General features: G+C 41.4%; 1 long non-coding RNA gene across 3 annotated transcripts; it reads left to right on the top strand.

Annotated features, from left to right (window-relative positions):
- The first annotated feature begins 323 nt into the window (after positions 1-323).
- LOC119151091 lies at positions 324-22,566 on the top strand. 3 transcript variants are annotated; one of them, XR_005105298.1, is made up of 9 exons: positions 324-437; positions 1,622-1,687; positions 7,128-7,212; positions 7,933-8,126; positions 8,565-8,736; positions 16,335-16,461; positions 16,640-16,703; positions 19,640-20,489; positions 22,279-22,566. It is a non-coding gene; the product is annotated as an uncharacterized LOC119151091 (long non-coding RNA). The 3 variants fall into 3 exon arrangements; XR_005105299.1 differs by lacking the exons at positions 324-437; positions 1,622-1,687 and adding an exon at positions 3,869-4,013; XR_005105301.1 differs by lacking the exons at positions 324-437; positions 1,622-1,687; positions 7,128-7,212; positions 7,933-8,126; positions 8,565-8,736 and adding an exon at positions 14,517-14,663.
- The last annotated feature ends 1,548 nt before the right edge of the window (positions 22,567-24,114 follow it).

The following is a 24,114-nucleotide window of genomic DNA, read 5'->3' as shown; positions in this document are numbered from 1 at the left end:
ATAAGTAATGTTTGCGCCTATAAGCTGGCAAACTAATGAATGTTGTCTATTCAAAGTCCATCAGGAAGTTGTTTTGCCTCAGTCTCTGCCTCTCCCAAATGGAAAGTGAGATGTGGGGATCTTCTGCGGATTTTGTGGCATTCTTTTTAGGATGTTTTTCATACTCTCTACATTGTGTAATAACACAAAAAGCCTCCGAGCTTGTAACTGCATTCTGTCTTTTTGTACGGAGTTACAGAAATACCAGAGCAGTAGCTAGCGGTTCAGCCATGTACACAAAGGCTGCCCCCCCTGTGGCCCTGTAGACACCTTCATCCATCAAAGTTCCTTCCATCAAGCCCTGTTAAGTTTGGTTCACCTCTTCTTCCTGTTGTATCTCTGTCTGCAGGACCTCTGAAGCCAGAGATTACCCTGTAACGCCTTGTCGCGGTGGGCTGGTAAGCTTCACCACTATTCACTTGTATTACTGCGTGGTGTTGGGGTTGGAGGAAAGAGGCTCCTTCTAGGCTGCTGCTTGCTTCATTGCATAGCATGATTCCCAGCTGGTGTGCTCTGCTGCTCAGCTGCCACAGTTTCACGTCTGAGGCTTACAGCCGAGGCTTTTCCTAATGCTTCCTAGTGCTACTTTTGGCCTGTCCTGAGGGTATGTCCTTGCTTCCTTGCATTACTCTTCTATCCCCATTTCACTCAGCTCCTAAGCCTGGAGCTCCCTTGCATTGCCTAGACCATCTCACCGCTGGGATGGCTGCCTCCCGTCTTCTCTCAGGTGGCTTTCACGTAGCTGAACCTAACTACATCAGCATAAATCCAGAGAGTGTTATGCTGAGCCACCTACCTTCTGGTCAGTAGGACTCTTGTTTTTATCACATCAGGGTGATCAACAGCAGTTTGGCCATCTTTTTTTTTTTTTTTAAAGAGCAAAATCTGGAGTGAGCCAGTGTTTGAATTATTATACAACACAGTGGTTGTACGGATGAACTCTGTAAGTCAGCAATGCCTGTGAGTAACATGTTATAACTAACTGCAAGCACTGTTTTCTGTTTCTTACCAGAGGCTTTTCCTAGCACTGCTTCCAGCATTGCATTTGGATTGCCATCCATATGTCAGTCTAACAAGGCAAATCCTATTCACCTGATTTTTTTTTAATGCTGAAACTTGTTACTGTTTTGTGGGGCTTTTTTAGCTATATACATCCTGGGAATCTCTGAAACAGTTTTAGCAATTGTACTGATTACTGCAGGCATGCTCTTCTCCAAAAGCACTAAACTTGGGCAGGGGTATGATTAGCTTTTTAGCTGGCATATGCTGATTCAAAACCAGACCTCAGTTCAATCTGCTTTTCATGAGTGTTAAATCCAGATTTTTTTCCTGCCATCTGACTTTCTTAAGCCTTTGCAGAGGAGAATTATGATGAGAGGAAGACAGAGATCTTGGAAGAGCTAATGCCTTTCAAACAATAAGCATGCTCTTCTAGAACTAGTTTTAGTGTAAAATCAAACACAGTTATGTGCCTCCTTGTTCCATACTGTTAGCAGATCTTTCTGCCATGCCCTCACTGTATTTTCTTAATACTTCCTTTATATTTCCTGAGCTTTTCTTAATGCATCCGTTTTGTTCCCAGATTCACTGTGAAAGAAGCTATTTGGCTGCTCTGGTTGCAGGCTGCATGGATGCGTGGCTTTCAGTGGTGAGTAGTCACTAGCCATCCTCTCCTCCCTTTCAACACTGGAGTCAGGAGGCAAGTCAAACTTACAGTGCAAAAAGATATGCTTGCACTCATATGCAGGCTTGCGAAGAGATGGGTCCCGATTTCATAGAAAGGAATGGGTGTTTCACACTGTGCTGCTTTTTGTGAAGAGTCGCTATGCAATTTTTCTTCAAATGGCTACTCATCAACAACAGTTAAATGAAACCAGATGATAGAGTTATTTCCAATGTCAGCTGCTAGCAACCTAAGCACCCACCTTCCCTGGACTTTTTTTTTTTTTTTTCAAATTAGAGTAGGAAGTACTTTGCTGAGGAATATTTTCTTTGTTTTGCTGTAATTTATGTTTGTTTGAGACCCAGTACAATAGAAGTTTCATTTTGGTGGGAGGCCGCCTGGCACGAATGCAATGCAAGCAATAAGCAGTTATAAGAATGCTTTTGTGTTTGCAAGTCACAATAATGTCTAACAAACATTCACTTTTTGCCTCTTTAACAGAGCTGATGAAGTGATTCACTTACTTCATGCACGTTCACTACATCCAGATGTAATACCAGTTTCAGTAGATAGTTGCTTTTCAACAAATCTTTGGCAACCTATTTTATAAGAGGGTTTTGGTAAGCAGTTTTCACCATACGGGATTTTTGTGATTTGTTTCATCGGCAAAACGTATTACAGCTAGGGTTAGAAAAAGGTCCGTGTGTCCAACTTGCCCTCATGAAGAATGCAAGCCCCCTACACCAGGAAACCATGTAAATGTGGTAACCATATACAATATAGAAGTGGCACTTGGATGCATCAGGAAAGATGTTTCAGGCAGAGATAGGGAAGTGTTAGCACTGTTGTACGAGGCCCTGAGAAGAGTGCTGTGCACAAGAAAGGCTGTGTATAATTTTGACTACCCATGACTGAGAAAAATGAGTTCAAACTGATGCTGAAAAGGGTGATAGGGTGATGGGAGGAATGGGCAATCTAGCATACAAAGGAAAAGTGGAGATCACAGCTTCCACAGCTGACAAGATTGAGGATACAGTCATTGTCACCGAGTATGTTTTGGAGATGAGTGAGTATCAAGGTAGAAAAGCTACCTAAGCAATCAAAGAACAACCTTAGTATTAGGAGCAAGCAGGGATAATTGGCTGTAAGTATGTTTAAGCTGGAAATCATGATGGTTATAAGCAGTGAGGTCCTGGAACTGCCAGAGTTACAAAAGTTAAGCATTAACTATTTTTGAGACTGAGCTTACTAAATTTTTAAAAAAGGGTTAAGCGAGACTGCGTTTGTTAGTCCCTCATGGCATCCTCCCTTTGCACAAGACAAAAACTGTCTCTAACCCAGGGCTCATATGAATTTCAGGTTGGTATTATCAGAGTTCCATAGTTTTAAGTTATTTGGCATAACTGGGATTGCCAGAACTTCCAGAGCAACAGTATAAGCTAATGGAAACAACATCTAATTTTTTAAATAAATATCAATATTTCGAATTCATTACATTTTTTGGATTAATCAAAAACCTGGCAGCAATTTGAATGCTGCTGAACAGTACGATACAAGAAATTGAAAAAAACAACAGTGTAAGCCAAGTATTTTTGTCAGTGGATATATTCAGACATTTTTTAAGGTGTGTTTCATTTCCCCATGGGCTGCATGCAGTTGTGAGCTGAAGTGGGGAAGCTACATAGTAAGTTTTCTGACTCATATCGTGAAATTTCTGGTGAATGAATGAGCAGGTTTGCATGTGGCACAGAAGGGAAAAACAAGCAGTATGATGGAAACACTGTATTTACCTTGCATAATGAACCGTATTGCAATGAATTCCTTCTTGTAAAGGAGCCTCTATCAAACATGCAAAATAAAATAATCCTCTGTTCCTTTCTTTTCTATCTCCTTATACGCTTTTTAAACTGTGCCCCTGCAAAACTAAAAAAAAATAAAATCCTATGTTCTTCCAGCGACCTAAATTTGCAGAAAGACAGATCCGTTGCATTTAAACAGCATGTGAACACACGGCTCTGTAAATTGCAGATCCCCTCCCTCCCAAGCCAAAGGAAATTTCTGTTCACCAATATCATGATTGTCTTACAGCAGCATATTGGGAAAAATACCCTGGTACTTTGCTGTCCTGACAAACTGTTTTCTTCCTTGCAGGACTCTATACTGATGTTTAATTCTCCCATCAACCTCAGAGGTGGCCCAAGCCATCTTCCCGCCTCCCCTGTTCCTGTGGGTAGCATTGCTCTGAATAAGGGTCTTGTATAGACTGCAACATCCATGGGGCTCCTTTAATTTTCATCATTAAAATAGTAAGGTCAGCAATAAGAAATTGGCTGCATATGCGATTTCACCTCAGCATCTCTAAAATGCTTCCTGTTGTGTTCAGCCATCTGACACTCCAAGAAAGGAAGAGGAGCTGGAACAAACACAGTACCCTGGTGCTACAGAATCAACTGGCCGTTTAAGATTTATTATGTAGGATCAATTTTTTTGGCCACAGAGGCAATAAAGCATGATTCTAGCAGGCTTAGAGACCTGCCTCTTAGAGAATCTGGCATATGATCATTGGCCTCAAAACAAAACCCCAAAACACCAAATCAGCCCATTCTTGTGGGCTCTCTGTACCCAGGCATCATGATCTCATCAGGTGGTAGAGATGGACAAATTTTCTTTAGCAAAAATGTAATAGGGCTTGCTAGGAAAAACCTTTATGTATCCTTGTGTGTATGTAGCCTTAACAACCCAACAAACATTTCACACCTTAAAAATTTTCTCTGGGAAGCTTGCTTCCTCTGCCTGATAGCAAGTTTCCAGTAAAATCAGTTTGTACTATAGATGCAGAGAAGTTTTTGTCAAAAAGAAATTCCTTCCAAACCATGGATAATCATTATCCACTCTGAATTACCTAATTATCTTTTATGGGTTTTTTATTGCTTGGAAAAAGAAACAAGGGGTTTTCTTGCCAAATCCCTCAGAAGTGGCCTAAATACTCATTGTCTAACGGAGATCACAGATCCAGACTGCTGTCCCATTGTCCAGCATCAGTGCACGCAATAGCCTGGCCTCATAAAACAGACAGTTAAGTGAACAGAAGCAATTAGCCCTCCATCGTGGCCCCTGTTCACAATAGAAAAAACAGCTGATGTTCCCTTAACTTGAAACAATGGGAGGATATGCATGGGCTGTGTAACTCTTACAAACGGAGTAACTCTTTCCAGAGTTCGGACCGTGAGAAAGTAAAGCCCATAAATGGCCTTTCAGTGGATGAACTCCTGAACAGTCTTTTATAATGTGAACTCATCAGTCAGCTGTCTGCGGATGCAGTTTTCTTTAGAAAATCTCAGTTCAACTGCAACATGCCAGTTTTTAGTGATAAACCATTCTGCTGAATGATATTCTGTCTTAGCACTGTATTCACCCCAGTATGGACTTATTTAGCAGCAACTTTTCCCTCCAGCCCTCTTTTACATTCCTTACCATGCTTGTACCTCTTCCTAATGATCTTGGAATAGCAATGACCACCGATGACAGCATGGCAAGAACTGAATGTGGCTCCTAACAATGGCAATGAGGCTTCATTTAAGATTCGGATGCTGAGAAAATTCAAGTGAAGAAGCTGGTGACCTCAGAAATTCAGCTGTTCTGTATTAATCCAGTAATTTACTTTCTTTTAGCTAATTTCTCCCCTACCTAGTTGGGATCTTGCCACCACATCTAATCACTGGATACCCAGAACCCAGCTAGAGCTCCTGCTAGCAACAAGACCATGTTCAAAAAATGAGCCCTCTTCAAAGTCAGTGTACAGCATTGTGTCCCTTCCCACCCAGAATATTTTCCAAATACCTTCAGGCAATAGTTCATCACTTGCAAGTATGAAAGTCTTTGAAACAAAGAGGCCTTCGCTAATGGCAAGGCAAAGATACCATTAACTTCAGGAAAACAATGCACAATAAATAAAACCATTCAGTACCTTTGGCAATGGTCCATTGACTTGGTCGCCAGCTGATGCTGGGAATTTCCTGTAGGCATGCATTCTTTCTGAGCATCGTTTCTCCTTCTCTATCTGCTAAATTTCCCTGTAGTTGAGCCCCGTTTGGATACTGTAGCTCCAGAGGGCTGACTCTTGCCTGGGCAGGCCTGTTTCCAGCCCGCTGTCAATCACTATTCTGTTTTCTGAATCTCCTTCCTAAAAAAGCCAGTCTGAAGGTTTCATTTTATTCCTAAAAACCAGTCTGAAGGTTTCGTTTTATTTAATGGTTGAGTAAAAGTTTTCAGTGAAGATCACAGTATGGTTTCGGTTGGAAGGGATCTTTTAAGATCATCTTGTCTAACCTCCAAGATGTCTCACTTGTGCTGCTGTTACCATGGTTTGCTTCTTCAGCTCCATCACGTGTCTGCCTCTCCATCAAGTCTACTTGTTAAATCATTTGCAAGAGCTCTTACAGAGAAGTTGTGCCAGTGCAGGATGCTGAGAAGACTGGATGCTGGCAGGACTCTGTGGTCATTGAAGTGTAACTGTGATGTCTCTCCAAAGTGCCACTGGAAGAAAGACAAAAGAGAGCCTTATTTTTTTATTAACAAACAGATGGTATCAGAGAGCCCCTACCTCTCTGGATTATCTGTCCATCAGTGATACGGATAAAACAGCTAAACAATTAACTAGTCTTATGGGCATTCTTATGTTGCTCACCAATAGATGGGAGCAGAGATTTCTCTACTCATGAAATTTTCAGGCTACAGCACTTGCAGTTTTTTGAAGACTACAAGGGGAAAAAATAAAACCAAACAATGACGATATAACTCACTCATGTGTCCACAGGGAGAAGTATATTGTTTCATTTAGTAGCATAGAAATGAGGTTTGTAATGGGAGTCAAATGGAAACCAGGAGTCAGCACTCTTGAATTCTTTAACCTTGAAAATCTATGTTTTGGTATCTAGAGCTGGTCAAAGGTATTTAGTACGTTTACAACCTCTCATTGTTATTTCCCAGATATAAGTGTGTTTTGCTTGGATCCAAGCCTTTACAAAAGCAAATAAACATGTCCTAAACTTCCATTCATTTTTCTTATGAGATCAAAGAGGAAAAGCTGTCCAGATGTAAATAGCTAAGCCTCTAATGAGATGACCAGTGAATTGTTTCTCTCTTGTGCTATAAGCATTTAAATTAAAATGTTGCACTTAGGGCACTCTGCACTTCTAACTTGTATAGCGGGATCCAAGCATCTAACACAAGCCAGACAAATAACTTCAGCAATTAGCTTTCAACATAGGTCCCTAGCCTCTGACCTTTCTCATTCATCAGAGGGAAGCCAAATGCTTTGTTAAACAATATTAATCGTGCCTGGCACTTCTCTAGGGCCAGAGACGTCACAAATAGTTTCCTACTAGCAAGAAGCAAAATCTCATGCACTTTTTCTGTTCAACAGGAGGCTGACTCAGTCATACTGGAGGCAAAGTCTGATCCGCTTCTCTCTGTGCGGAACCTGGAAATGGCCGTGAGCGCCTACACAGGTACCACCTGCGTGATGCTGTACTCTGTTGCTCTTCACTATCTTGGGCTTAGCACCTCCGCTAACTGAGGAGTGAACCCGCTGTACTCCACTACACCCTGCATTTCCCAGCCCCTGCAAGCACCCTGCCCAACTTCACAAGTTTAACCAAAGCGCCCAGGTCAGAACTCCTTTGACCTGACAGAGAGAGGAGTGTCTGGGGAGACCCCGTTTAGCTGAGCGGAGCTGCCTCCTGGCACTGCCTTGCTGCACTGAGTGCAGGTGGGGTCTGGGGGTAGCAGATGCTTACCTCGGGGAGCTCAGCGCAGCGCCATGGTGAACCTGGGACAAAAGGCTAGATTTCTGCATGTATTTGAAGACAGAAAGCTGCAGCTACGCCTGCAGGGATTTTGTAAAATCCCTCACAATTGATTAGGTCCGCAGAGGTCCTGACTCACCGACTCGGGGAGCTGCCAAACCTTTGTATGATCCTGTGCCATTTAACTGGAAAATGCTTTTTTTAAACCTATTCACTGAGATCAATTTGAATAGCTTGGCGTACGTTTGTTAGGGGGATTTTTGGTTAATTCTCTCCATTCATACCTAAATATTTTGTGCAAGCAGACTGGGAATATAAACTAAGCGCCCCTGGGGCTGCCTGTAAAGACCAGGGCTGAGGGGACAGACAGTACAGTTATCCCATCGTTTTCCATGTACCTCTTACTCTTAGCTCATCTTTCAGTCTCCAGATGGATGACTGTTCTGCTGGCAAGAAGAAATGACAACAGTAGCTGGTCTCCTGTTAAATGGAGTCTTGACGTTACTGGCTAATTTCAAGGGTTTAAACATGATGCATCACAGTTCATCTGTACTCAAGCTGGTTGAGTCACTGTAACTCCAGTGACCTCCATGGACCTCCTCCTTTTCTGCAACATGGTGAGGTTAAAATTCTTCAGCCCATCTTAAAACCTTTTTTCATTAATTTCTGTGCCCTCCTCTCCTTAGACAAAAGATGCCAAAAAGATTAAGTAATCATAGCCCATAGTACAACCTACCTGTAGTTGATTGCCATTTACCAGCTGACGAGTCCTGGTGTCCTCCATTCTGCAAAAGCAATTAAATTCAGAATGTGAAAAAAACCCCTCCTCTCATTTACAACAAAGGACCTATTGGTATTATCATTTGTGCTGATCCAAGCTGACATATTAAACAGCAGCGTGTGCCTTGGCTTCATGGATTTTTCTAGCTCTACATTTTAAAGAGTACCAGCAGCTCAGCTCATTTCCTAGTTAAACCCCAAATATGTGCTTAGGAAAAGTTTGGGTTGATACACACTCATCAGAATTGTAGTCTGAGCTCTCCTTTTTCTTTCAGCTTGGCCAACAACAACAGTGTTGTAAATTCCTCAAGGGAAAGAAAATGTCTCTCCTGCTAGCTGGTGAGCAGGTGCTTTGCGTTGTGGACTGATGTTTACTGTATGTTGGTACGAATTTGAGGTCTGCTCAATATGGCGTGCTACCAAGGAATACCAGCGATATCTGCAGAGGTAAAACGTGGTGCTGAGGCATGATGAAAGTCTGTCCTCCCCAGTACTTCAGGCCTCTGAGGCCATCTTGATGCCCTAGACCATTTGCGAGCTCCTAAGGCACTTAGACACTCACTGTCCCTCCATTGTACCTTGTCCCAGACAGAGATCTTCATGGTCAGCAGCAGTGTGATACAACCAGGGAAATGTTTTCCCTGAATTTCTGCCTGGTTCCCAGTCAAATCCTTAATTGCTTTTTGTTTTTCTTTCACTAACTTTTTAAAATAGGGAAAACGTTAAAAAGGAAGCTACAAAGTTTAGGAAAGTCAGAAATTTTTACAAGGTTAGAACACACTCCTTGTTCAATAATTAGTAAGTTCTAAGAGCTAAGATACACTTCAGTGATAAGGGCTTTGTATCAGAAAAACAATTCATTCACCCTACACGAGGTCTGCTGACCACAGGACAGGCTGGCGATACTGTAAAGGTGTACTCAGCAGTCAGGGGTGGTTAAGCTGTGCTGCAGCACAGAGAACTCACACAAGGGCGCTTGCTATCCCTTGGCCACAGGGACACAGAGAGAAGCAGGACTCCAAGTCCCAGCAGTCCTCCTTCATCTCATCCTCGGCCATCTCCACCAGCAGCATCCGTTGTGGGATGTGCTGCATGGGGCCTCTCTAGAAAGGAACAGAGCTGAGGGTTACGTGGGCAGTCATTGCACCAGATCACAAACAGAAAATCGCTTTTGGAAAGAGCTAGTGTTGAGCAGGAAATGCGATCATGATTTTTATTAATAGAAAAGAAAGGCAGTGACAAAGAGGTTGAAATAAAGGGGAACAGTTTTGCCGTACTATCTTACTCTCCCCTGTTACAGAAGACCTACCACATTTGTAATTTATAGCTGAACCTTCCAGAGCAAAGCAGGAGACAGGAGCATCTGTCAGTTTTAATAAGGAGAGGCATCCAAGCTCCTGAAGAGAGTCTAAACAAATTTCAGCCCACAACTCGTAACTAAAACAGTAATTTTAGTAAACACGTCAAACCATACATCACAAAATGGGAAAAAGAACATGGCAAATGTCGTGCTTCTCTTTAAAATGTATATGGCTGTATTACATACAGGGCTCTGAGGAGGATCCACACAATCCCAGCTGTTTGCACTGAACGTGTTATTAGGGCAGTGAGAGTCAGGCATGTTCAGCAAGTGACTCTGCCTTATCTTCAAAGATAAAAGTCTGGTTAATATTGGCCAGGAAAATAGATGACAGTGATCTCCATGTCTCGCAGAGGTTAAGGAAAGTTGGCAGTGGAAGGATCACCTTTTTCCTGGGAAGCTGGGCATGAAAAGCAACCACACACTCAAAAAAGGATACCCACCTTGATCTCTCTGTTACCTACTGTACTGAAAGAACAACTCTAGGAACTGAGAAGCTGAGACTAGATCTGCTTCTGCTTTTTCTGACATGTTGCCAACCAGACTTACTATCAGGAGTGGTGGAAAGACAGGTATTTCCAGGCCTGCAGGTTATTCAGTGAGCATTTTTTTGCATTGCATTTGGCAGTGTTTTTGCAATATGCTTGTGTGAGCACAGTGTAAGACCTGGCCGGATGGCAGCTCTTTCCCCTAGTTCAGCATGCTGTTCACTCACCATGGTGCATCTGCCACATACGTCCCGTTTTCTTCTTCAGCGTAAACCCCCCATACCCTATTTCCTCCTGGCCCTAGTGAGTCAAAGGGTGCCAGACCGTATTTCTGTTTGTTTTTTCTAGAGGATGTCCTAGTACCCTTCTTTCTCTAACAGGTAATGAGCATAAACCTCAATCTAATATGGCATTTGCTTGGGAAAGCGGTTTGCTCTGCACTTAATTACAAAGAACAATTGTTCTTTGAAAACGTGTCTGTTTGAGAAAAGGTTTTGAGATACCAACGATTTCCATTCCACTTTAAAATAACCCATTTTGTTCAGTTAACAGTTATGATGCATAAATTTTACCTTAATAGCTTAACTGGAGAAGATACAGGTTTACATTTATGGCTGCATAATTCAGAGAAATTTGCAAGTAAGATCAAGTGGTCCAGAATGAACCACAGCAGGGGGTCTCCATCACCCCCTATCTGTTTCCTAGATATTTACTGATATAGAGCTGCAGGTGAGAGTGTCCAGCAGACAAGAGGCCATGGCCATGTGAGCGGTCTGGGTGCTGTGGGTGCCCACAGAAGTGATCCTGGTGCATCGCCAGGCTCTCTGACCCAGGCGCTGAAGCCACCAGTGAACTGGGGTTGCACTGTGTGACTCTGCCCTGGCCAGCTGGAAGCTGTCATGCAGCCAGGCATCATCCACCAGCTGAGAACAGCTGACTGACAGCCAAGGAGTCAGGAGAAGCTTTTTGCATGGCCTCTCTGCAAAACCCAGTGGTTCTCAGCAGTTGCACCGGCATGTTTAACCCACCTATGCAGTGGATGCTTACCTACCAAGGCCAATAGAATTTTTGGATTTTTTTTGTTCTCCTTACAATTTTCCATGAGGCATTTCTAGTATTTATTCTGTACTTACCTGAACTCATTTCCTCTCAAATTTTTAAGAGATTTCTTTTTTATATTAAAAGTGGGTTTGCCACTTTTCCTATGAACCCAGATTTCCAAGACCCAGAAACCATCCAGAGTCCTGATCTTGTCCCAGGGTATGATCTTGGCTTTGAACTGCATTTCTTCACTTTTTTCATGTCATTTCCTTTACTCCAGGGGAAAGATCTTTCCAGCTTCCTTTCATGACAGGGCTTCTCTGAAGCAAGGATCTGAAATGATTTTTTGTTTTTCCTTCTGGCAGTAATCCTACAGATACCATTGGTCTTAACTAGCACAGCTAGTGTAGAAATTGCCAAGAGTGCTGAAAAAAAAAAAAAAAAGAAAACCAAAGTCAGCTGACTGCATGTCAAGAGGTAGTTTTTTTTGGAAGTTAACAAAACCTCTGATTTGTAGTTTGGGTGTGTTCCAAATTTATCAAAGCCACATCTTCATTCTAGTAATAAGCTCCACTAAAAACCAAACTCTTCTACCCAAAACTGACTTTTGACTTTCTAACTTAATAGCAGCCTTTCTGAAATCATAGTTTGTGGTACTGATGAGTTCAGAATTAAAATTAAAACCTTATCCTGCAAAAGGGAGCAGTTTTACACATTTCTGTACCCCTTTATAATTAGATGGGGGGAGGAGTATCACAAAATTACCCAACAAAACATCAGATTAAGATGCTGCTATGTTTCAGTATTTAAGAACATAATAAGGGGGAATGGATCTTACCCAGCTTCAGCTGATTAGGAGTCAAGAATTAACTATTTGCCCTACACTGTCAGAAGCAGAAATATAGGTACCTCTAGAGACCTCTTTATGTGAAAGCCTATAGAGGGAACTTTTGCCCTGTGGAGAAATAATTGTTTTTCCACTCACTATAGAGACAGCCAAAACAAGCAACTTGGACTCGGTGCCCAACTTTTAGACGCCCAAACTTAGGTGAGTTGAATGCTGCCCCCGGTTTTGTAGTACCAATTTTTTATTGAGTAATAGTTTCTATTGAAATTATCAGTGGAAGTATTGGTCCTAAACTGGAATATAAGGCGAAGGAGTGAAGACAGCTCCCTTTGATGGAGTGTAAAATGAAGCTTGTGGATATCGGCAGCATGCCTGCATTCATGAAAAGAAAAAGAATCCACTTAATCATATATTCTTTTTTTTCATATATATATAAAAACCATGATCTATGAGACAGAGCTAATGTATAAATTTCAAACCCTTAGCAAAAGTCTTTGGTTTTTCCTGGGCTACAATTTATTCAGCACTGCGGAGGAGCATGGCTTCTATTACACATCAAAAGTTTTTCACAGGGAAATACTTGGCTCCAGATTGTTCCTGTTAAAGCCTCACATATTCTGCCAGCGCTCCCTACCTTCTCTGCCCTTTCTGATCTAGAAGCAAGGGATGCTCAGAAGCAATTGTGAAACTTGTGTGAAGAGGCTGACCCATTCCTATGAATAAGGACCTGAAGGGGAGCCGCACACCGGCGGGGCTGCCCTGCTAGGCAGCACGCGTTTCCACTCCACTTCCACAAAGGCATTCTTCTTGCTCCGCAATCCAGCTGCCAGCAAAAGGCCCAGGCTGGGATTTGTGGTGAGGATATTTTGCTTTGACAGCCCAATGTCACTTTGTTTTTACATAATCAGCTCTTTTTGTTATAAGTTGTGGGCTTCAGATAACAGCAGTGAAAAACAATTTCAAGTGGAAGCGGCACCCTGGGTACAGACTGAGACAGAAAACATTCAGAAAAACCAAATAGTTCTTATTTCTTGTAATCACCTGTGTCACAGCAATCAAATGTTGACGAGTGTTTGCTGATAACTTGCTTTGCAGGAAAGATGAAGTGAAAGAGGACAGGAAGAGTGGTTCTTTTGCATTTCTAGTAAGCCTCTAGTTAGGCCCTTCATGGACAGATTTGCCAACAGCAAAAAGTAAGGCAAGTACGTGCAGACTGAAGTGGCTGTAAGCAAACTCACACATGCTTTCGTTGTACTGGGCTTTTGTTTGGAGAACCTTTCCATCTGGATGAGTAGCAGGAACAGGAAAGCATTTGAAGCTGGGAAAGCTACCATGCTGCTGTCTATAAACCACTGATACAATTTTTCTGTGGAGCTGTAAAGAGAATGACATGCAGTGCTTTTTTATTATTTTTTTGCCAGATCTGAGGGTTCAGATGTTTGCAAGCAAAACAAAATAAACTCAGGCATTGAGACTCATTCCTGAAATCTGTCTGGTGGCTGATCCCATGGCACGTACCCCAAACACATGCATTGTGCAAGCTTTGCCTCATGTATACCCTTGGACTGTCATGGGTACAGCAGCACTACTGCTATAATACTGCTAATGGCACCCACTCCACAAAAGGGAAGGTAATTAGCAGAGAAATTACTATTGGTGCAGCTAGAAAGTAGACAAGTAATCTTTTGGATTTCAGTTCATTGCATCGTTGTTTTCAGACCAGTGCCTAATCTTCCCAGACCCCACTCCATGGCTGTTCCTTTCTTCCTTTCTTTTCTTCTTCCCCCTTTTTGCAGGGACTATGGCTTATTCAGATTCACTCTATTTCTTTCTTCTTAAATGGCTATAGGGCAGCCTTGCTGTTGCCAAGGATATAGTAAATGCATGCGACATCATGCCACCGAAAACAATCGAGCGAGTCACATTCATTCCTGGTGCTGAAATCAGTAAAGCTAGACTGGGAGCAGGACATCTAAGCTACAAAATTATAAAAAGAATTTTTTTCAAAGAAAGTGTTCTTAAAAATAGGTTTTCGGGACAAATGTGCAGTTTTTGCTTGTAAAAGGGTTGTTGGCAAAGGTTTTATTGCCAAACTCAAGTCAGGGCATCGATGAGAGGTAGTAAACATACACTGTTTTGACAAGAAATTAGTAGGCAACATAGCACTGTGGAAAATATTAGACTTTTTTTTTTTTTTTTTTCTCCCTAACCACAAAGAGCCTGTTAGGAGATTAAGAATCTCCAGCTCTCAAAGGTATAGCTGTTTTACCGAAAATAGCTGTTTTACCGAAATTTAATTAATGAAGAATAATATTTTGGGAACAAGAGAAAACACCTCTGTAGGATGTGGAGTGTTAGGAATAGATGGAAAGTTGCCTGTATAAACAGTTCAGCAACTCTGGGATAAATTATAGGAGCATTTGTATGCATGGTTGCCCATCTGTGTAAAACAAGATGTGCAGCCACACACCAGAATGATGTGCAACTCAGACATGTGGGGCTGATACTGAGCTGATCCAGAACAACAGAAGATCTGTCCCATCACATCCAAGTTTGACCCAAGGAAGTTTAAATAATTCTAAATGAGTAAATAAATAGAGGAGGAGGTGTCACTGAGAGCACTAAAAGGAAACTCGAGGTATGCTATCTACGTATCTGTTTCTGGGTTTGGGGTTTATTTAGGCTCAGCTCAGATTTTGGATTGTTATTTCTCCATCAGAAGTTTTTTTGGCAGTTTTGGGAAGGGTGAAGGCTCAGATCCAGCATGTTTGAGTTGTGCAGCCCAACGTAGTCTGTGGGCATTGGCAGAGGTATGGGGAGCTGGAGGACTTCAAACCAGGGACGCTGTCAAAATGTTTGCCTTCCACAGCTCCCCTCTCGAGTACCAGCTGCAAAACGTCAACACCACCTTCCTTAGAGAACACGATTAATTAAATGAGGCTTAATTAATTAGTGTCAATAAAGCAGATGTAGCAATTATGGTGAAAGTAAATAAATGTACATATTGTAAATTTTTATCTTCTCTGCAAAGGATTTGTTCCAAAATCCCTGTGGCTATTCCAGTCCTCCCCACAGTGATATTGGGAATACCACTGGGGAACATTAAGAGATAAACTAAAAATTGATGAGGAACTAATGTACTTTTATAAATTTATATCGCAGAAAAACAAACAGCAAGCATATGTCTTTATTGACCCTTTGTGGACTTGTTGAAATACAACCCTGATGATATTTAATTTCCATATCATCCACACCATGTGCCGCAAATAAGTAAACTATTTAAAGTTTTGGGGGTTACTTGAAATGTTTTACACCTGAAAATCCCACTGAGGCTTTTGAATCATCTACCAGTGTCACCCTTCAGTAGTTCAGGGAGAGAAAATGAGGTGGCTATGGCAATCTAAGCTGTTTGTATGCAGATAGTAATCAACTGTGCATTTATTCTGTGTGTTTACTCATTGGAGCAGATTCTGATCTCATTTACTGTGCTGAGAATTAGATATAATGATGCTAAACTTGGGTTAGTTACACTGAATGTAGTCTGATGCCAGTAAAGGAGAGCATCAGAACCCCAATGATCAAATATACCTCATCTCAGGCAAATGGGACACCTCTTATAACATTAGTAGGTACTGATGTAAAGTAATCCAGAAGTTGATGTCAAGGGAAAGAAAAGGGAAAAAACCTAGTAAGGGAATGAAAGAACAACAACTAGTAATCATGAAGTTATTTATTGTATGTGTCTGTGCAGCTGGTATTCTGCAGAACCTGAATGTGCGTCTGAAAAAGCAAATTTGGAACCACACCAGACTGATATTTTTGTGAGGACATGGGCAGCTTTGAAATGCAGGCTTATTAGGAATGAAATGTATTACCAATCCAGTCAAGACGTTAGACTATTATAAAGGATTTGCACTGAATGAACTCTCATACCTTGTAGATAATGAGGACGATGCAAACTCAATGTAATGGACACTGTAACAGCGACACACACTTTGAAAGAGGCAGAGAGAGAACTTTCTGAGTTGCCTTTCAAATTTTCTTCAGAATTATAAAGAGGACAAATTAAGTTGGGTAGAGGTCCTAGCTATAAAGGCAAATGGGACTAATGTACTGGAAGAAGCAGTCAATATATTAAACTAAGAGTACTAGCTGTGAAAGTTAATGTATTGCACAGTAAGTATCGCGTTGAGGGGAATAGCTAGACTGACGGAACCCACAGAGGCAGCCACACAGAATCACCTTCTAGTTATTAACAGCTCACAGATGAGATTTTTATCTTTCGCTCAATGCTCTTTTTGCTCTGCAGATAATGACAGTTTTGGTGGAGAGAAGATGGAAGCTGGGATATGTTTTACTGGAGTATAGGCAGCTCACTAATTCATGCTGTACAGAAGCCACAACTCCTGCCTCGCTGATGAAGTAAATGGATTAAGGTAGGCAGCAGCATATGGCCGGGCTGCCCTAAGAGATAAGTTGCAGTCAGAGTCCACTTTCCTTCCTGCCTCAGCCTGTGTGCTTTCCCCCTGCCCCCAATCACACTGATACTGGTTAGCCTTTGTGGAAAGAAAGGTTTCCATGGCCTATGCCAAAATATCTCCTTTATTTCTTCAGGTGACAGCATTTCCTCTGCAAAGGATGGCCAAGGAACCAGCTCATTATGGATGCGTCTTCAGGGGTAAGGCTGTGTCCCACCAGGGGCAGCGCCATGAGTGTACTGCCCTACTAGTATGAGATATTTGTGGATTTTCAGGTTTATGTTGTGAGCTTTGTGTTTATGCATTTCTCTCCTTGCTTTCCAAAAGCCAAGATTTAAGGGTAAATATATCTCTGTTTATGATGGTGCAGTGAGTCACTAACCTTATGAGATGAATGAGTTTGGCTTCTGTTCACAGGTGAATACTTCTTTACTGCCTGTCTCAAGCAATTTTTGTCTCAGTGAGTAAATGAGCAGTGAAACAAGTAATGAGATAAGTGAAGGTACAAACAGAAAAACAGCTAGTACAAAGTTTAAAAATAATTCTAAAAAAATCTACCTACAGAGTGAGATGTGTGAGAAGAGAGAAGGCAGCCTTTTCCTATGCCCAGCCATAGGATGGAGAATATGTTCAGGCACCTGACAAGGCAGATGGATAATTAGTGCTATGGGTTAGGACCTGGGCAGGCACTGCTGGTGACCTGGCAGTTGCCTTTTAGCACTTAACTTGATTTGGAAATCCCTTCCTCCTGCTTTAAATAGGTATTGGCAGAGTTGCACAGGTAAGATGATACACACAGGAAGGATCATCTTGCATTAGGGGCTAGGGCAGCAACAAGCGTGCTCATGCTTGAATTTTTTGGATCTGAAAAGGAAAACCTTTAAAAAAGAACATTGCAAATCCCCCTTTCTAGTTCTCTCAAAGTCTGAATTCTCCCCTTTTAAATGGGACACAGGGCTTTTTTTCCTTCCTCTTCTCTGTCATTTAAAAAATTACTTTTTGTGCACGTTCCAATGCATTTTAGAGGGTTTTTATAAGACAGCTTTACCAGCTGTCGGCTTCCAACTACACTAAGCTTTCTATGATTTGAGCACCTATTCAGGCAATGGTAACTTTAAATTTAATTGTCAATGACAGGTTTTACATAAACACAAAATACAAATAATTTTCAGGGACTTAACACACCAAAAAGTAACCGGCTCTCCATAATGTTACATCCTTTTCGCATAACCTTGTTTTATATTTTGCGTAACACTTAAAAGAGGGGGGAGGGGGGAGCCCTGTAATTAAGGCAGTTGAACAAAATACTCAGATAACAAAAAACTGAACATTTTCTTGTTTGCAGAAAGTCAGATCTTATCACCTCTACATATGTAAGAATTTAGCCAGGCTGGGGAATGTCAAAATGGGGCTCAGCAGGGTAGTATGGTTGCAGTCCTTGCTACCAGTCCTGTAATAAGCTGAACAGGTTCCATCACCATGTCCTGTACATTTGGCTTAATTGGCCCAGTCTCTCCAAGGAAAGGCAGCAGTATTGATTTACTGCACTGTATAAATGTGTTTATAGCTTGGCACCAGCACATGTATGCTCACTTTTTTCCAATGTGGATTTCAAATAAGCCCTTTGCTCAAATGAGTCTATTAACTTTAAAGTGCCTAAAGCTAAAACTGAATTATGAGAGGCAAGCTTTTGGGGGTTGCAGTCCAAAACAGCTGGGAAAGGCTCCTCGAGTCTTCTGTTAGTACCTGTTGTGATTGATATTTAAGCATCACTGGTGGAAAAATAAGTAAAAGCAAAGCTGGCAGCACACATCACCTCAGCCTGGCCTGCCTTTTACTTTAGCTGGCGCTCAGACCCATCTGATACTACAGGATTATTAGATTTAATATCAGCTCCTGATTTAAGCCAATGTGAAATCAGAATATAACCCATTCCTTCCTCTATTTATGAATTTAATTTCAAATAGTCGCATTTCCCTATTTCTGTAGGGGGTACAATAGACTGGGGAGAAGATCATCTAACCGCGGTCCCTCCAGCAGTCTATTTCATGGGTCTGTTCCAGTCTTCAGTGTTTTAACGAGCTGGGGCACAGTTCCCTTTTCTCTCCCAGCTCGGGGGACTGCACAGAGCTGTTCTCGGAGCCCATCAGTGCTGCCCTGTACGCTGCTAGAGGGGCCGTACCTCTGCTCTGTGCCTGATACTTTCACGTGTAACGGCAATTATCATCCCTGCAGGGATAGTTAATCAAGCAGAAAGGTTTAGCGGACCCCTAAGTACAATCCATAATGACATATACCTGCTCAAGATTAGGTCTCTCCAGCTAGGGAATAAGACCGATTTCTAGTTGCTAATAGTGTGACTCTATCTGGAATTAAAATACCCATAGCGGAAAAAAAGATTTTTAGAGAACAGAATTAAATTAAGGAAAGTAAAATCTAGGGTGAACGTCAGGGGTAAAAAAAGCTATGGTAATGTCTACTAAACTGTGGAACAATTTCCCAAGAAAAGGGCGTGATGGAGTCCCACAGTGTGAAGAATTGTATCAGCATCAGGCACAGCCTCAGGAAGGAAATGCCCGAGGAGGCAGCATGGACTGGCTGTAACAGTGCAGGCACTATGCATGGCTGCAGAAAGCTGTGCCACCAGCTTTTGTGCAGACATTTGCAATGTAGCAAGTACATGGTGTGTGGGAAGGCACACTAAATGTATACTTATCCTGTATTAAAAACTATGTGTATTTCTCAGGTAGGTAGCAGCTACATAGTTTGAAATGCTGCCTCCGTTTAAACTAGTGGGAATTTTACAGCAAGCACCAGTGACTCTGGCTGGTATTTTTCTGTCCCATCCTCAGCACATAATCCCTTAAAAATTCTTCAGACCTACAAGCACATGATTTTTCACAACATTGCTATGAGTTAAAACGTTGGTTATTACTGGAGATTTCTGCTTTTTAAAAAAAGAACTCTTCTTTTGCTTTTACCTCTAATATACCGGTCTAATAGGCACAGGTAGGAAACTAGACACAAACCAAAAGCATTTCTCTCAATTGTAGGAAGAGAAAAATACAACTGGACTTGCTACAGAATAAGAACTAAATGCATTTCTTTGTTATGTTTTATTTTGCTTTTTTCCCAGGGAGTTTGTTCATAGTTTCTGGTGAATAATGAGGAAGGAAGGATCTCCTGATCTGTAGCTGTCTGGGGAAAACCTTTTCTAGTAGAATTTTTGAGCACGATATTATCACAAGTCATATGCTGCTCTGAAGAAGCATGGCTGCTCTGTCAGTTGGGAACTGCTCCCTTTCCAGTCTGCCGTCCATTACAAAATGATGCCAGCCAATTACTTTTTGCGCAAGTGAAATGTTTATGCGCTGACTGAAAAAAAAACCCTGTCTGTGTACCAAGGTCAGGATACGATGTCCCATTCTCTATAGAGATTAGCTCATGTTACCTTGTTTCTGGATACAGCCATGTGAAAAGAGCTGCAGACTTTATGAAGGCATACAATTTTAATTAAAAATTATAATGTGCTGATATCTTATTATAATGCAAGTTGAGCTTGCAAATTTTTGCAGAGTACCTAAATTTAGGGACCATTATTTTTACTGCAACATTTCTTGGACCTGCTATGATTAGTAAATACTGGCTTGCATAGATGGTCATTCAGATTAAAGGCATTGGGATCAGATGAGGAAAAATTCACTGAACCCATTTCGTACAACATCAGACACCTCAGTCTTTACCATCCAAAACAAAGGCACGGAGATGTACTAGTCATGACCCACTTAGCTGTTCTCTGTAGATTTTTGTGTCGTCATAAGAGAAGAACAGCAGAGAAGCTGAGAGAGGAAATAGTCCAAACCGACTTGCGACAGAGCAAGTGTGGGAAGCTGAGCAGGAGGGCTGAACCAGAACCAGAGCTGTGCAAAAGAAACCACCTCCCATGGCTTGACTACTCCTGGGCCCGGGGAACAGGACTTTTGTAGGTAAGCAGGATTGCTTCAAAGATACATGGTGATAATATCATTTTTTCTTTGTAACATAGAATACATGGATACCCTAGTTTCTGGCCAACCACTTAGTCCAAGGCACTCACAGTCACCTGTCCCTTGCTCCCTGGTGCCAGCTGTGAGGCAGTACTGACAGACTCTTTTCAAAGTCTCACAGTTTGGATCTGTTCAGGAAAAAAAGTGCCTATTGCCCCTCACCAGATATGCTGGAGGGCTAAAAAAAAAAAAAAAAAAAAAAAAAAAAAAAGACAAAAAAAAAAGACAGACATGGAAAAAGCAATGGCCATACCTACTGTTTTGGCTTTTCCATTACTTTAGGATAGACTACTGCCACTTCACAGTGCAGTTCATCTGCTGGAATGAGATTGGTGCCATTTACATTTGTCTTCTATTTTTATATTTGTTATTTCTTACATTTTGGAAAGCTTATCCCCTAATTTTTTTGCTTTTACTTGACTGGCCCCACTTGCATGGCAACCCTTTTCCAGTATTTCCCATCATGTTTCAGAGTGGGTTTAGCCAGCGGCTGGGGAACTACAAAAAGATGGGAGACCCAAGATCTCCCTAGAGCTCTGCAGGTGACTGGGTGACCTGGGGGAGGTTTCTCTCTCAGCCCCACATACTTTTCTAGTTGTAGAAGAGAGATTGGGCTCTCATATTTAAAAGGGCTCAGGATTCTCAGCTGGCAGGCAGTCCTGCCTTCTGCAGTATCTCTGTGTGTCCTTTCTCTCTCTCTGGTGTATCCATTACCTTGATATCAAAGTCAAAGGGTTTTCATTGCAAAGAAGTGGGAATTCCTGTTGTTTGTTTTGTTTTTAAGATTAGAATGAGATTTCTTTTCAGTTCATCACAAAATCAATCAATCAGTGAAAGATTATGTATGTTATCTCTTGCTCCAAAGGAAGAAATGTTGTCCACTGCAATTCACACACTCTATTAACAAGCGTAGGCAGACCTTGGAGATACAGCAGCCATGTGTAATCAGCAGAAAAATCTGTCCTGCTTGGCTGAATTGCCTCATGAGAATACAAATGCCAAAATGCTGTGACCCTTGTGAAGTTAGGGCCTCTTGCCAGCACACAGTATCTCTTAGTTTGTGGGAAACTGAGGCAATGCTTCAGCAAAGCAGGGACTTAAATCACAGCACCTCACTGCTATGCACAGGTTCACCAGAGATGTCTGATCCAGCCAAAATCTGCATAATCAGCCTGGGACACAAGATGAATAGTTGTGATGGAAGCTGTATCTTTCATTTGCTCTGTATTTTCTGCCTTTTCTTTCTGTTTGTTTTCCTCTTTTTTCTTCCCTTGCAATTGTCAAGGAAGCATCTGTGAATAAATGTTACACATTAAAACCCCGTTGCTGCCTGCCAGAAAGGAAAATGGCATCTTATTTGTAAACAATATGTAATTGTTATTGCTGTCTTGTTGCAAGTTATGCCCTTGACAAATTATAGGGACTTATTTAGTAGCAACTGATGCTGAGGAAAAGCATTGTAACTAAAGCAGAAAATTAACTGTTGTGTTATCTTTGGGAAATGCAATGCACTGTTTCAAACATCGTAATACAAATGCTTGGTATATTTTGCTCTTGGATGTGTTTGTGGTCAGTTCAAGGGAAAAGTACAACGTTTTTCCATGCTTTTGTCTGTGTGGCTCAGTGTTGGAGTCATGGATGTTCAGTTTGGTGAAACACACAGAGGTGCTGAGACAGCACCTGTCCAATAGACATACTGGTCATAATTCATATTTCATCTCACATACAGGCCTCGCAGCAGCGATGGAGACTTGGGTTCTAATCAGGATAGCACAGCTAAACTGGTCTGAGTAACAGACATACTGCAAATGGAACACCATCTTGGATAATGCCTGTAGGTCCAATGCTGACATGTCATACCTACCTTAGATTGGCACCCTCAACACCTATACTGGCAGGCAAAACCACCAACGGTCACTTACAGATTTTTGTTGTTCTTTTTTTAGTGTTTCCATGTTAATGCATTTTGTATTTCCTTCTATTTTATTTCTTTGGGGTTTGTTTTTATTTTGTATTTTGTTTAATTAATATTAACAGATTTTTACAAAGCAAATCAGGAAACACAGAAGAGGAGCACTCATCACAGTTCTGTACTGTTGGAAATCTGGTGTTGATTTCTGCACGCTAGCAAACCCCCTCTCTCAGTAAAACTTTAGCTACTATTTTTCAGTTACCTGCTATTTATCCAACAAGTGTTTTATGTTAGTGAACATAATTTCTCCCCTCACAGTTCAGAGGAAACATATACATTTTTTTCATAAATTATGGAAGCATTTTATAAAACGCTGGGTAAAATAGTATACAACAAACGGTGGGAGCTAATGTAAAGTTATTATCCTTCTTGCTTATCCAAGAGGGTTGAGACCATAATTCAGAAGAAGTGAAAGCCCTGATCACAGAAGTTTATTATTAACTACAGTACCATAACCAACATTCACAGAAGAAAAGAGCTCTGAAAAAAAGCTGTAACAGAGTTTTTGCCATACTTTCCACCTTGTACTCTTACTAATTGTCCTGTTACTATAAGGATCCCTTTGAAAGTCTAATAAGCTTTTTATTTTAAAAAATATCCTAAGGTAATATGCATAATTTAAAAATACTTAAGTTATAATTTAAAAATATTATAGTAAAAGAAACTGACTTTGGACGATGTGATTTTTCCCAAGAGCTGATATTAAGTCTCTGGAATTCCAAAATAAGGCTGAGTGAAATGCTCTCATTTCCATCTTGCCTTCATCTCTTAATAAACCAATGCCCCATATGATTATAATTCATCAGTTGTACTGTGACAGTACCAAACCACTCCCTTCCTAGGGTAGAAACTGCCAGATGAGGTCCAAAAACCTCTGCCCACACATCACAAGCACATGATGAGAGCTGAGTGCTTAGGGTCGATATAGCAAAGCTTCATCTGTGCAAAAACCACTGGAGCCCCCCTACGCGTATCTTGGTCTCTCTGAAACAAAGCCCTGAGCAAATGCAGCTCTGTGACGGCAATCTGGGAAATACGGGATAGTACAGAGTACATTGTATTTATTGCCAGCCGACCCATGTCATCCTCTCTGTTAAAACTCTCCTTCTCTACATTGCACCCTCAGAATCATTTTCTTGCTAACAGCTAATGCTTCAGCTAGCAAAGAATGTTTCTTTTATGATTCTGAGGTGATCTACAGAAAACGTGCATCCTGCCCAAAATGGTCTGCCAGGTGAAACTCTTCAGAGAACCTTTTTCAGGGAAGGCTCTGGGAATGCTCTGGTTGGGAGCTAGGCACATCTCCTGGGCTGCCATATGCACACTTATTTTCATATTGCAGCCTTAGAATCTCTTCAGTTTTAGATTCTGAAGCTGGAGGGGTCGAGACAGGGAAGAGGCTGCAAAGTTGCTTTCTGGATTGCAGATCTAGATTTTACAAAATATTCCTCTAATTTCTACAGCAGGAAGGAGGGTCTAACAAATTTCCCTTTAACTGGACTTCTAACTTAAAAATCTACATAGAAATAGCAGCTCACCCGTATAAAATTTGTTTTCTAAAGTATTTATTTCTTCTTCTAATACACTTTTCTC

The sequence above is a fragment of the Falco rusticolus genome, chromosome 1 (genome assembly GCF_015220075.1).
Source record: "Falco rusticolus isolate bFalRus1 chromosome 1, bFalRus1.pri, whole genome shotgun sequence".
In the NCBI taxonomy this organism is placed as follows: domain Eukaryota; kingdom Metazoa; phylum Chordata; class Aves; order Falconiformes; family Falconidae; genus Falco; species Falco rusticolus.
This window is presented reverse-complemented; position numbering and strand designations above follow the sequence as displayed.